This window comes from Pseudophryne corroboree, chromosome 12 (assembly GCF_028390025.1).
Source record: "Pseudophryne corroboree isolate aPseCor3 chromosome 12, aPseCor3.hap2, whole genome shotgun sequence".
Lineage (NCBI taxonomy): Eukaryota > Metazoa > Chordata > Amphibia > Anura > Myobatrachidae > Pseudophryne > Pseudophryne corroboree.
The window spans coordinates 112,891,407-112,903,864 of NC_086455.1; the positions used below are offsets into that span (position 1 = coordinate 112,891,407).

A 12,458-nucleotide genomic window follows, 5' to 3' on the forward strand; every position below is an offset into this window, starting at 1 on the left:
GTGACCACGGATGCCAGTCTGAGAGGCTGGGGAGCGGTCACACAGGGAAGAAACTTCCAGGGAGTGTGGTCAAGCCTGGAGATGTCTCCACATAAATATAAAACCCCTGCTTCAGGGTCAGCCGGTGTTGATCCAGTCGGACAACATCACGGCAGTCGCCCACGTAAACAGACAGGGCGGCACAAGAAGCAGGAGGGCAATGGCAGAAGCTGCAAGGATTCTTCGCTGGGCGGAAGATCATGTGATAGCACTGTCAGCAGTGTTCATTCCGGGAGTGGACAACTGGGAAGCGGACTTCCTCAGCAGACACGATCTACACCCGGGAGAGTGGGGACTTCACCCAGAAGTCTTCCACATGATTGTGTACCGTTGGGAAAAACCAAAGGTGGATATGATGGCGTCCCGCCTCAACAAAAAACTGGACAGGTATTGCGCCAGGTCAAGAGACCCTCAGGCAATAGCTGTGGACGCTCTGGTAACACCGTGGGTGTTCCAGTCAGTGTATGTGTTTCCTCCTCTGCCTCTCATACCAAAAGTACTGAGAATTATACGGCAAAGGGGAGTAAGAACAATACTCGTGGCTCCGGATTGGCCAAGAAGAACTTGGTACCCGGAACTTCAGGAGATGATCACGGAAGATCCGTGGCCTCTACCTCTAAGACGGGACCTGCTTCAGCAGGGACCGTGTCTATTCCAAGACTTACCGCGGCTGCGTTTGACGGCATGGCGGTTGAACGCCGAATTCTAAGGGAAAAAGGCATTCCGGAAGAGGTCATCCCTACCCTGGTAAAAGCCAGGAAGGAGGTGACTGCACAACATTATCACCGCATTTGGAGAAAATATGTTGCGTGGTGTGAGGCCAGGAAGGCCCCGACGGAGGAATTTCAACTGGGTCGATCCCTACATTTCCTGCAAACAGGATTGTCTATGGGCCTCAAATTAGGGTCCATTAAGGTTCAAATTTCGGCCCTGTCGATTTTCTTCCAGAAAGAATTGGCTTCTGTTCCTGAAGTCCAGACTTTTGTAAAAGGAGTACTACATATACAGCCCCCGGTTGTGCCCCCAGTGGCTCCGTGGGATCTTAATGTAGTTTTGGATTTTCTCAAATCCCATTGGTTTGAGCCACTCAAATCGGTGGATTTGAAATATCTTACATGGAAAGTAACCATGCTACTGGCCCTGGCTTCAGCCAGGAGAGTGTCAGAATTGGCGGCTTTATCGTATAAAAGCCCATATCTGATTTTCCATTCGGACAGGGCAGAACTGCGGACGCGTCCTCAGTTTCTGCCTAAGGTGGTTTCAGCGTTTCACCTGAACCAGCCTATTGTGGTGCCTGCGGCTACTAGCGATTTGGAGGATTCCAAGTTGCTGGACGTTGTCAGGGCATTGAAAATATATATTTCAAGGACGGCTGGAGTCAGAAAATCTGACTCGCTGTTTATACTGTATGCACCCAACAAGCTGGGTGCTCCTGCTTCTAAGCAGACGATTGCTCGTTGGATTTGTAGCACAATTCAACTTGCACATTCTGTGGCAGGCCTGCCACAGCCTAAATCTATCAAGGCCCATTCCACAAGGAAGGTGGGCTCATCTTGGGCGGCTGCCCGAGGGGTCTCGGCATTACAACTCTGCCGAGCAGCTACGTGGTCGGGGGAGAACACGTTTGTAAAATTCTACAAATTTGATACCCTGGCTAAAGAGGACCTGGAGTTCTCTCATTCGGTGCTGCAGAGTCATCCGCACTCTCCCGCCCGTTTGGGAGCTTTGGTATAATCCCCATGGTCCTGACGGAGTCCCAGCATCAAAGGAACACAGGTTGTTGATCTTGCACCGAACTAGATTCAAAAATACAGAGAATTAAGTAAGAGCCAGAGATGGACGATCATAAATTGGAGATCCCTATCTGTCCGTATGGCGGTGCGCCCAGGGTCATAAAAACGAAGTACACATATGACTACAGAGAGAAAAAGTATGACACTAGTTTGGGCGCACTCTTATTATTGTTTTCTTTTAAATTATGAACATATGAGAAATAATGACAACTTAGACTTGTACTCTACACCTCATTAGAAAACTAAAGAATAAATATATACTGCACGTATCATCTGTATGACAGTGGTATCAGGGAGGAACATCTATGAATGTATATAGGATGGTGTATGGAATGTTCAGATCCTTAATTATGCCTGGATAATTGCATAATGGAGGATGGCTACATCACAAGCAACCTCCGTCTGCCAAGGATCTGTACAAACTTGGTTTGTATTAATGCAACCCTGGATGGGGTAGGATTAGTGAATGAGAGAGCCCACACACTATATGTGATGATATCTGGTAGTTATCCACTGTCTTAAATTGATGAACTTATTGGAAAAATAGTTGGAATCAGTAAAGTAGTGATACTGCTGTTGGCGTTCTTGCCCAAGGTGGATCTTCCTACTTCACCGGGTATTCCCTAGTGGTCACCCGTCTAGGTACTTACCCAGCCCACCTCCGTTTAGCTTCCAAGATCGGACGAGATTGGGCGTGAATGGAGGGGTATGGTCGTAGGGAGAAAATGTCCTACCACGCCAATGAGAGTGCACCGAAATGGAAAAATGGGTTCCTTCTAAGAAGGAGAAATTTTGTAGAAAAAAGACGTGAATCTGCTGTCCACGTTAGACTGACGGGACGTGTCCTGTGGTGGACTAGTCCGCCTGAATCGTGGATGAGAGTTCACAGAAGGAAGAAAAGCAAGAATGAAGAAAAGGAATAACACAGTTATATAAGACTCCAAAAAGAAAGGCATATGGTGCCGAAAATTAACAAAAATGCTGTGTATTTACTTGTGACAGTGGAAAGATTTGAATTTATTACAAGCAGTGGTGGGCATACAGTTTTAACCTAGAAAATGACTGTATTTTTGTGTGTTAGAGAAGTAAAAATACACACTGATAGATTGAATATACACTCCTATACGAAGGTGTTGCAGATAGTGTTCCTGCTTGGAATACCTGATGGTCTTGCAGAAAATAAGTAAATTGTTTTAATATACACACAGAGTCGTTAGTATATCAATACCTATGTAAGGGTTTTTGAGAAAAAGGATTTTTTTATGTTTTAAAGAAAAAGTCTGATTGTGTGCCTGCTGGAACAGCAGGAAGACAGATTGTTAAAGGATGCACCTCTTAGCGGGGTCAGACATAGGAGGTGCCCCTTGGACAACACACCTGTAACAAGGAATAGGATATGCACTATAACAATGACAGATGTGTAAAATTTACCCTAAGCAAATATCAGGGTATTGCAGGTACCGTTCCTGCTTACCAATAATATTTGAAGCAAAAAAAAGGATGGTTAAGGAATATATATCACATATCCAGATGTCAGACATAAGAGGTGCCCCTTGAAAGACACACCTATTGTAAGAAATAGGATATCCACTGTTTCAATGACAGATATGCAATATTTACCCTAAGCTAGATAACGAGAACATTGGATATCATCCATTGCTAATGTCAAATATAAAAGTTGCCCCTTGAAAATCCAGAAAATACAATTGTCATAAATACACATACAGACTTATTTGGATATAAACACCTATGGAAAGGTATTTTGGATGGTATTCCTGCTTGTGAGAAAAAGCCTGTGTTCTAAAGCAGGTATAATTACGTGCCTGCTAGAGCAGCAGGAAGACAATTAGTTATAGATAAGCACCCCTTAGGTGGGGTGTTGCAGGTATTGTTCCTGCTGATATCACATATCACATATTCACATGTAAGACATAGGAGGTGCCCCCTTGAAAGGCACACCTGTTGTAGGAAATATATATTCTTGCAATAATTAATTGGCAATAAAATTGCCCTACACAAGATCAAGAAAATATTAGATATCACCCATTCCTGATGTCAGACATGAGAGGTGCCCCTTGGAAAAACGCGTTTCACCCGGTAACGGGCTTGTTCACTTTCTTTCTGTGCAGCAAAAGGAAGTCTGAAGCCTGGCTATTTAATGGAGCCAGCAGTGGCTGTGATAGGTCATGTGGGCGGGAATAATCTGATATGGTATTCCGATAGGGAGAGAGACTGTCAATCAATGTTGAGCCAATGTGGGGCGGAAGTTTAACATGGTGCTTCCGCCCTCACTATGTGGCTAGGTAATAAATAAAGAAAGTACCTATATATGTGGAAACCTCTAGTGTGAGCTTATGTTTATGTTTAAAAATAGTACGTAAGGTTTGTGATGATTGGCCGCATTAGAAGTGTGCGGCGGGCGTGATAGGTGGGCGGGGGTCGTTACGTTCGCTTCAGCCCTGCTGGGCTGAAGCGGGTTGTCATAGTAACAGTGTCCAGCGAATGGGAGCCGCGACCGGCGGTGTGATGACGCTGGAGGAGTATGGGCGGAAGTCGTTTACATACACTTCCGCCCGTAGTCATGGTAACTGTATCCAGCGAATAGGAGCCGCGATCGGCGGTGCAGTGACGCTGGAGGAGAGTGGGCGGAAGTCGTTACATATACTTCCGCCCATGTAGGTTCTGGCTAGTTGCTATAGAGACTGTGTACAGTTGCTACGGTAACTGGACATACGCTGTTATGGAAATATGAGTAAAATCGAACTGCTGTGCTTGTATTCTTGTTATGGAGCATGGTGAATACATGAGGGTGTGTAAGTGAATGACCGGTTGTGGCAATAAAACTAATAATATAAATATGAAAATAACAATTAGTAAGTAAAAATTAAAATAAATATAAATGAAAATAAGTATGGAAAAAATATATATATGGAAATAAAAGTGAATTAATTAAAACTGGTTGGATAGGAGAAACTTGACTTGCAGATTGTTTGCAAAGCTGTGGGGGGGGGGGAAAGAAAAAAGGGGGGGGGGGCGGGAAAATGGCAATCAGGTGTGTGGTGCTTTCTAGACTGGATATGTGAATGTATATTATGTAAAATGGGAAAATTAATTAGTGAGAGGGGAATGCCAAGTATTGTGTATATTGTGTAAGTACATGTGGTTAATAAGCAGTGTTGAGTGTGTTACTTTATGTGAGTGTGTGTGTAAATGGGGAATATGAAAATGGGTTGGCAGGTTGAAATTGAGTGTACGGGATAGGGGAGTGTGTGGGATATGGAGTGTGAAGGAAGATAATGTGTGGAAGTGTGAATTCTGGGTCGGCATGATCTGGACTTGTATTGTGATATGGCATGATTATGCTGGGTGTTGTTGTGAATGCGTGGGGCGGTGGTGGAAAGAAGGGGGGGGGGGGTTATTGGAGGGGGGAAGGGGGTGGATTAGTTGGGGAGGGGGAAAGAAGGGGGGGGAGGGGGGGGGGGGGGAAGGAATAAGGGTGGACAGGGAGGTGGTGGTGTGGTGATGAAAAGTGTGTTGGAGTACATGGTGAACCTTGGGTGTGCGGGTGATGTGAGATGAGGCTATAAATTATTTGCAATTGCTATGTGGAATTGCATGAGTGTCTGGTGTGGGTGGGGGGTGACAGGATGATGTGGATGGGGCGTGCGAGAATTAGGTTAATAGAGTGCTATACAGGTGGGGTCTCACAAGAAAACACTGTAATTAATATTCTCATTGAGGCCATTAGGTCGCAGACCATTAAGCTTGAAGGTCCATTCACTCTCTTTTTTCAAGAGTTCTTTCGTGATATCCCCGCCTCTGATTCCCAGGTGAATTTGTTCCAAGCCAAAGATCTTGAAATCGTTCAGGTGATCCTTATGGAAAGTATGAAAATGTCTTGCAACAGTTGTTAGTTGCTTCATCCTCGTAAGATCCGTTGCGGCATTGCGACAGGTGCCCAGATGTTCCAAGGCTCTTTCCTTGAGTTTGCGTGTTGTCATGCCTATGTACCTAGTGTCGCAGCTGCATGTGATACAGTAAATAAGTGCTTGTGTATCACAGTTGAAAAATTGTTTAATCATTATGTTCTTTCCATATCTGTCCACTACTGAGTTTGTTTTTAGAATATGAGGGCATATTTTACATTTGCCACAGGGAAAGGAGCCTGTCACCCTAGTATTGGGTGTTCCACTTGTCATGTAGTCCGTTATTCGGCTTTGTCTTGTTGTTTCACGGACAAAAAGTGACTCCTGACTAAGTGATCCTTGAGATTATTGGACCTTCGCCAGCTCATGTTAATTTTGGAATCGACATATGGTGATAAATCCGTATCTAATTGTAGAATAGGCAGATGTTTTTCAATTGCCTGTTTTAACAGCCTCCATTCAGGACAGAAGGTTCCAATGAACCTAACTGTAGACTCATCTTTGTTTTTGGGTTGCCGTTGAGAAATCAGACTCTCTCTGCTGGTATGTAGGGCTTCCTTCTGAGCCCTCTTTAAAGAACGCTTACTGTATCCCCTTTCTTGGAGCCGATCAATCAAATCATGACTTTTCCTTTTGTAGACCTCTACCTCCGAGCAATTACGCCTCAGTCTCAGGAATTCTCCCTTAGGAATGTTCTCAATTGTGGGAGGGAAGTGTGCGCTGGTTTGGAGGAGAATACTATTAGTCGCAGTTTCTTTGCGATAGAGTTCTGTGGCCAGAGTGCCTTCAGGGGATTTATAAATCTGTAAGTCCAAGAAGGCAACCTTGTCCTTGCTGATCGTGTGCGTTAATTTGATATTCAAGTTATTGTTGTTAAGATGATGAATGAAAGACAAAACTACTTTTGTCTTTCATTCATCATCTTAACAACAATAACTTGAATATCAAATTAACGCACACGATCAGCAAGGACAAGGTTGCCTTCTTGGACTTACAGATTTATAAATCCCCTGAAGGCACTCTGGCCACAGAACTCTATCGCAAAGAAACTGCGACTAATAGTATTCTCCTCCAAACCAGCGCACACTTCCCTCCCACAATTGAGAACATTCCTAAGGGAGAATTCCTGAGACTGAGGCGTAATTGCTCGGAGGTAGAGGTCTACAAAAGGAAAAGTCATGATTTGATTGATCGGCTCCAAGAAAGGGGATACAGTAAGCGTTCTTTAAAGAGGGCTCAGAAGGAAGCCCTACATACCAGCAGAGAGAGTCTGATTTCTCAACGGCAACCCAAAAACAAAGATGAGTCTACAGTTAGGTTCATTGGAACCTTCTGTCCTGAATGGAGGCTGTTAAAACAGGCAATTGAAAAACATCTGCCTATTCTACAATTAGATACGGATTTATCACCATATGTCGATTCCAAAATTAACATGAGCTGGCGAAGGTCCAATAATCTCAAGGATCACTTAGTCAGGAGTCACTTTGTCCGTGAAACAACAAGACAAAGCCGAATAACGGACTACATGACAAGTGGAACACCCAATACTAGGGTGACAGGCTCCTTTCCCTGTGGCAAATGTAAAATATGCCCTCATATTCTAAAAACAAACTCAGTAGTGGACAGATATGGAAAGAACATAATGATTAAACAATTTTTCAACTGTGATACACAAGCACTTATTTACTGTATCACATGCAGCTGCGACACTAGGTACATAGGCATGACAACACGCAAACTCAAGGAAAGAGCCTTGGAACATCTGGGCACCTGTCGCAATGCCGCAACGGATCTTACGAGGATGAAGCAACTAACAACTGTTGCAAGACATTTTCATACTTTCCATAAGGATCACCTGAACGATTTCAAGATCTTTGGCTTGGAACAAATTCACCTGGGAATCAGAGGCGGGGATATCACGAAAGAACTCTTGAAAAAAGAGAGTGAATGGACCTTCAAGCTTAATGGTCTGCGACCTAATGGCCTCAATGAGAATATTAATTACAGTGTTTTCTTGTGAGACCCCACCTGTATAGCACTCTATTAACCTAATTCTCGCACGCCCCATCCACATCATCCTGTCACCCCCCACCCACACCAGACACTCATGCAATTCCACATAGCAATTGCAAATAATTTATAGCCTCATCTCACATCACCCGCACACCCAAGGTTCACCATGTACTCCAACACACTTTTCATCACCACACCACCACCTCCCTGTCCACCCTTATTCCTTTCCCCCCCCCCCCTCCCCCCCTTCTTTCCCCCTCCCCAACTAATCCACCCCCTTCCCCCTCCAATAACCCCCCCCCCCCTTCTTTCCACCACCGCCCCACGCATTCACAACAACACCCAGCATAATCATGCCATATCACAATACAAGTCCAGATCATGCCGACCCAGAATTCACACTTCCACACATTATCTTCCTTCACACTCCATATCCCACACACTCCCCTATCCCGTACACTCAATTTCAACCTGCCAACCCATTTTCATATTCCCCATTTACACACACACTCACATAAAGTAACACACTCAACACTGCTTATTAACCACATGTACTTACACAATATACACAATACTTGGCATTCCCCTCTCACTAATTAATTTTCCCATTTTACATAATATACATTCACATATCCAGTCTAGAAAGCACCACACACCTGATTGCCATTTTCCCGCCCCCCCCCCCCCTTTTTCTTTCCCCCCCCCCCCCCACAGCTTTGCAAACAATCTGCAAGTCAAGTTTCTCCTATCCAACCAGTTTTAATTAATTCACTTTTATTTCCATATATATATTTTTTCCATACTTATTTTCATTTATATTTATTTTAATTTTTACTTACTAATTGTTATTTTCATATTTATATTATTAGTTTTATTGCCACAACCGGTCATTCACTTACACACCCTCATGTATTCACCATGCTCCATAACAAGAATACAAGCACAGCAGTTCGATTTTACTCATATTTCCATAACAGCGTATGTCCAGTTACCGTAGCAACTGTACACAGTCTCTATAGCAACTAGCCAGAACCTACATGGGCGGAAGTATATGTAACGACTTCCGCCCACTCTCCTCCAGCGTCACTGCACCGCCGATCGCGGCTCCTATTCGCTGGATACAGTTACCATGACTACGGGCGGAAGTGTATGTAAACGACTTCCGCCCATACTCCTCCAGCGTCATCACACCGCCGGTCGCGGCTCCCATTCGCTGGACACTGTTACTATGACAACCCGCTTCAGCCCAGCAGGGCTGAAGCGAACGTAACGACCCCCGCCCACCTATCACGCCCGCCGCACACTTCTAATGCGGCCAATCATCACAAACCTTACGTACTATTTTTAAACATAAACATAAGCTCACACTAGAGGTTTCCACATATATAGGTACTTTCTTTATTTATTACCTAGCCACATAGTGAGGGCGGAAGCACCATGTTAAACTTCCGCCCCACATTGGCTCAACATTGATTGACAGTCTCTCTCCCTATCGGAATACCATATCAGATTATTCCCGCCCACATGACCTATCACAGCCACTGCTGGCTCCATTAAATAGCCAGGCTTCAGACTTCCTTTTGCTGCACAGAAAGAAAGTGAACAAGCCCGTTACCGGGTGAAACGCGTTTTTCCAAGGGGCACCTCTCATGTCTGACATCAGGAATGGGTGATATCTAATATTTTCTTGATCTTGTGTAGGGCAATTTTATTGCCAATTAATTATTGCAAGAATATATATTTCCTACAACAGGTGTGCCTTTCAAGGGGGCACCTCCTATGTCTTACATGTGAATATGTGATATGTGATATCAGCAGGAACAATACCTGCAACACCCCACCTAAGGGGTGCTTATCTATAACTAATTGTCTTCCTGCTGCTCTAGCAGGCACGTAATTATACCTGCTTTAGAACACAGGCTTTTTCTCACAAGCAGGAATACCATCCAAAATACCTTTCCATAGGTGTTTATATCCAAATAAGTCTGTATGTGTATTTATGACAATTGTATTTTCTGGATTTTCAAGGGGCAACTTTTATATTTGACATTAGCAATGGATGATATCCAATGTTCTCGTTATCTAGCTTAGGGTAAATATTGCATATCTGTCATTGAAACAGTGGATATCCTATTTCTTACAATAGGTGTGTCTTTCAAGGGGCACCTCTTATGTCTGACATCTGGATATGTGATATATATTCCTTAACCATCCTTTTTTTTGCTTCAAATATTATTGGTAAGCAGGAACGGTACCTGCAATACCCTGATATTTGCTTAGGGTAAATTTTACACATCTGTCATTGTTATAGTGCATATCCTATTCCTTGTTACAGGTGTGTTGTCCAAGGGGCACCTCCTATGTCTGACCCCGCTAAGAGGTGCATCCTTTAACAATCTGTCTTCCTGCTGTTCCAGCAGGCACACAATCAGACTTTTTCTTTAAAACATAAAAAAATCCTTTTTCTCAAAAACCCTTACATAGGTATTGATATACTAACGACTCTGTGTGTATATTAAAACAATTTACTTATTTTCTGCAAGACCATCAGGTATTCCAAGCAGGAACACTATCTGCAACACCTTCGTATAGGAGTGTATATTCAATCTATCAGTGTGTATTTTTACTTCTCTAACACACAAAAATACAGTCATTTTCTAGGTTAAAACTGTATGCCCACCACTGCTTGTAATAAATTCAAATCTTTCCACTGTCACAAGTAAATACACAGCATTTTTGTTAATTTTCGGCACCATATGCCTTTCTTTTTGGAGTCTTATATAACTGTGTTATTCCTTTTCTTCATTCTTGCTTTTCTTCCTTCTGTGAACTCTCATCCACGATTCAGGCGGACTAGTCCACCACAGGACACGTCCCGTCAGTCTAACGTGGACAGCAGATTCACGTCTTTTTTCTACAAAATTTCTCCTTCTTAGAAGGAACCCATTTTTCCATTTCGGTGCACTCTCATTGGCGAGGTAGGACATTTTCTCCCTACGACCATACCCCTCCATTCACGCCCAATCTCGTCCGATCTTGGAAGCTAAACGGAGGTGGGCTGGGTAAGTACCTAGACGGGTGACCACTAGGGAATACCCGGTGAAGTAGGAAGATCCACCTTGGGCAAGAACGCCAACAGCAGTATCGCTACTTTACTGATTCCAACTATTTTTCCAATAAGTTCATCAATTTAAGACAGTGGATAACTACCAGATATCATCACATATAGTGTGTGGGCTCTCTCATTCACTAATCCTACCCCATCCAGGGTTGCATTAATACAAACCAAGTTTGTACAGATCCTTGGCAGACGGAGGTTGCTTGTGATGTAGCCATCCTCCATTATGCAATTATCCAGGCATAATTAAGGATCTGAACATTCCATACACCATCCTATATACATTCATAGATGTTCCTCCCTGATACCACTGTCATACAGATGATACGTGCAGTATATATTTATTCTTTAGTTTTCTAATGAGGTGTAGAGTACAAGTCTAAGTTGTCATTATTTCTCATATGTTCATAATTTAAAAGAAAACAATAATAAGAGTGCGCCCAAACTAGTGTCATACTTTTTCTCTCTGTAGTCATAGGAGTCCCAGCATCCACTAGGACGTCAGAGAAAATAAGATTTTACTTACCGATAAATCTATTTCTCGTAGTCCGTAGTGGATGCTGGGCGCCCATCCCAAGTGCGGATTGTCTGCAATACTTGTACATAGTTATTGTTACAAAAAAATCGGGTTGTTATTGTTGTGAGCCGTCTGTTCAGAGGCTCCTACGTTTGTCATACTGTTAACTGGGTTCAGATCACAAGTTGTACGGTGTGATTGGTGTGGCTGGTATGAGTCTTACCCGGGATTCAAAATCCTTCCTTATTGTGTACGCTCGTCCGGGCACAGTATCCTAACTGAGGCTTGGAGGAGGGTCATGGGGGGAGGAGCCAGTGCACACCACCTAGTCCTAAAGCTTTTATTTTTGTGCCCTGTCTCCTGCGGAGCCGCTAATCCCCATGGTCCTGACGGAGTCCCAGCATCCACTACGGATTACGAGAAATAGATTTATCGGTAAGTAAAATCTTATTTTTCCTATGATCTTACCTAGAGATGAGCGGGTTCGGTTCTCAGATAACCGAACCCTACCGGACTTCACCACCCAAGCCCGGATCCGAGTCAGGCTCGGGTTTTCCAGCCTGACTCGGAAACCAGAACGAGGCAAAATGTGATCATCCTGCTGTCAGATTCTCGCTGGGTTTGGATTCCATATAAACAGCCGTACGTCGTCGCCATTTTCACTCTGGCATTGGAGAGTGTAGAGAGAGGACGTGTTTCCGTCCTCAGTGTCCGTGTCTTGCGCTGCATCAGCCCAGTCACAGTGGTGGTGTCTGCTGCCATATGTCCAGTGCTGCTGTATAAGTCCAGTCCATTGCAGTGGTGCTGTGTTGTCCTGCATCAGTCGAGTGGTTGTGTCCCTGTGCTGCTGGCCTGCCGTATATGTCCAGTGGTACTGCCGTGTAATTCCAGTGATCCTGCTGTATAATTACAGTGGTACTGGCGTATAAGTCCAGTCCAGTAATACTGACGTATATGTCCAGTGATACTGCTGTATATGTCCGGTAATACCGCCGTATATGTCCATTGATACTGCCGTATAAGTCCAGCGATCCTGCCATATAATTCCAGTG

At 44.0% G+C, this 12,458-nt stretch overlaps 2 pseudogenes; one reads left to right on the plus strand and one right to left on the minus strand.

The window, feature by feature from the left end:
• Positions 1–2,433: 2,433 nt before the first annotated feature.
• LOC134981716 (5S ribosomal RNA) lies at positions 2,434–2,552 on the minus strand (annotated as a pseudogene).
• Positions 2,553–10,763: 8,211 nt separating this feature from the next.
• LOC134981717 (5S ribosomal RNA) lies at positions 10,764–10,882 on the plus strand (annotated as a pseudogene).
• The last annotated feature ends 1,576 nt before the right edge of the window (positions 10,883–12,458 follow it).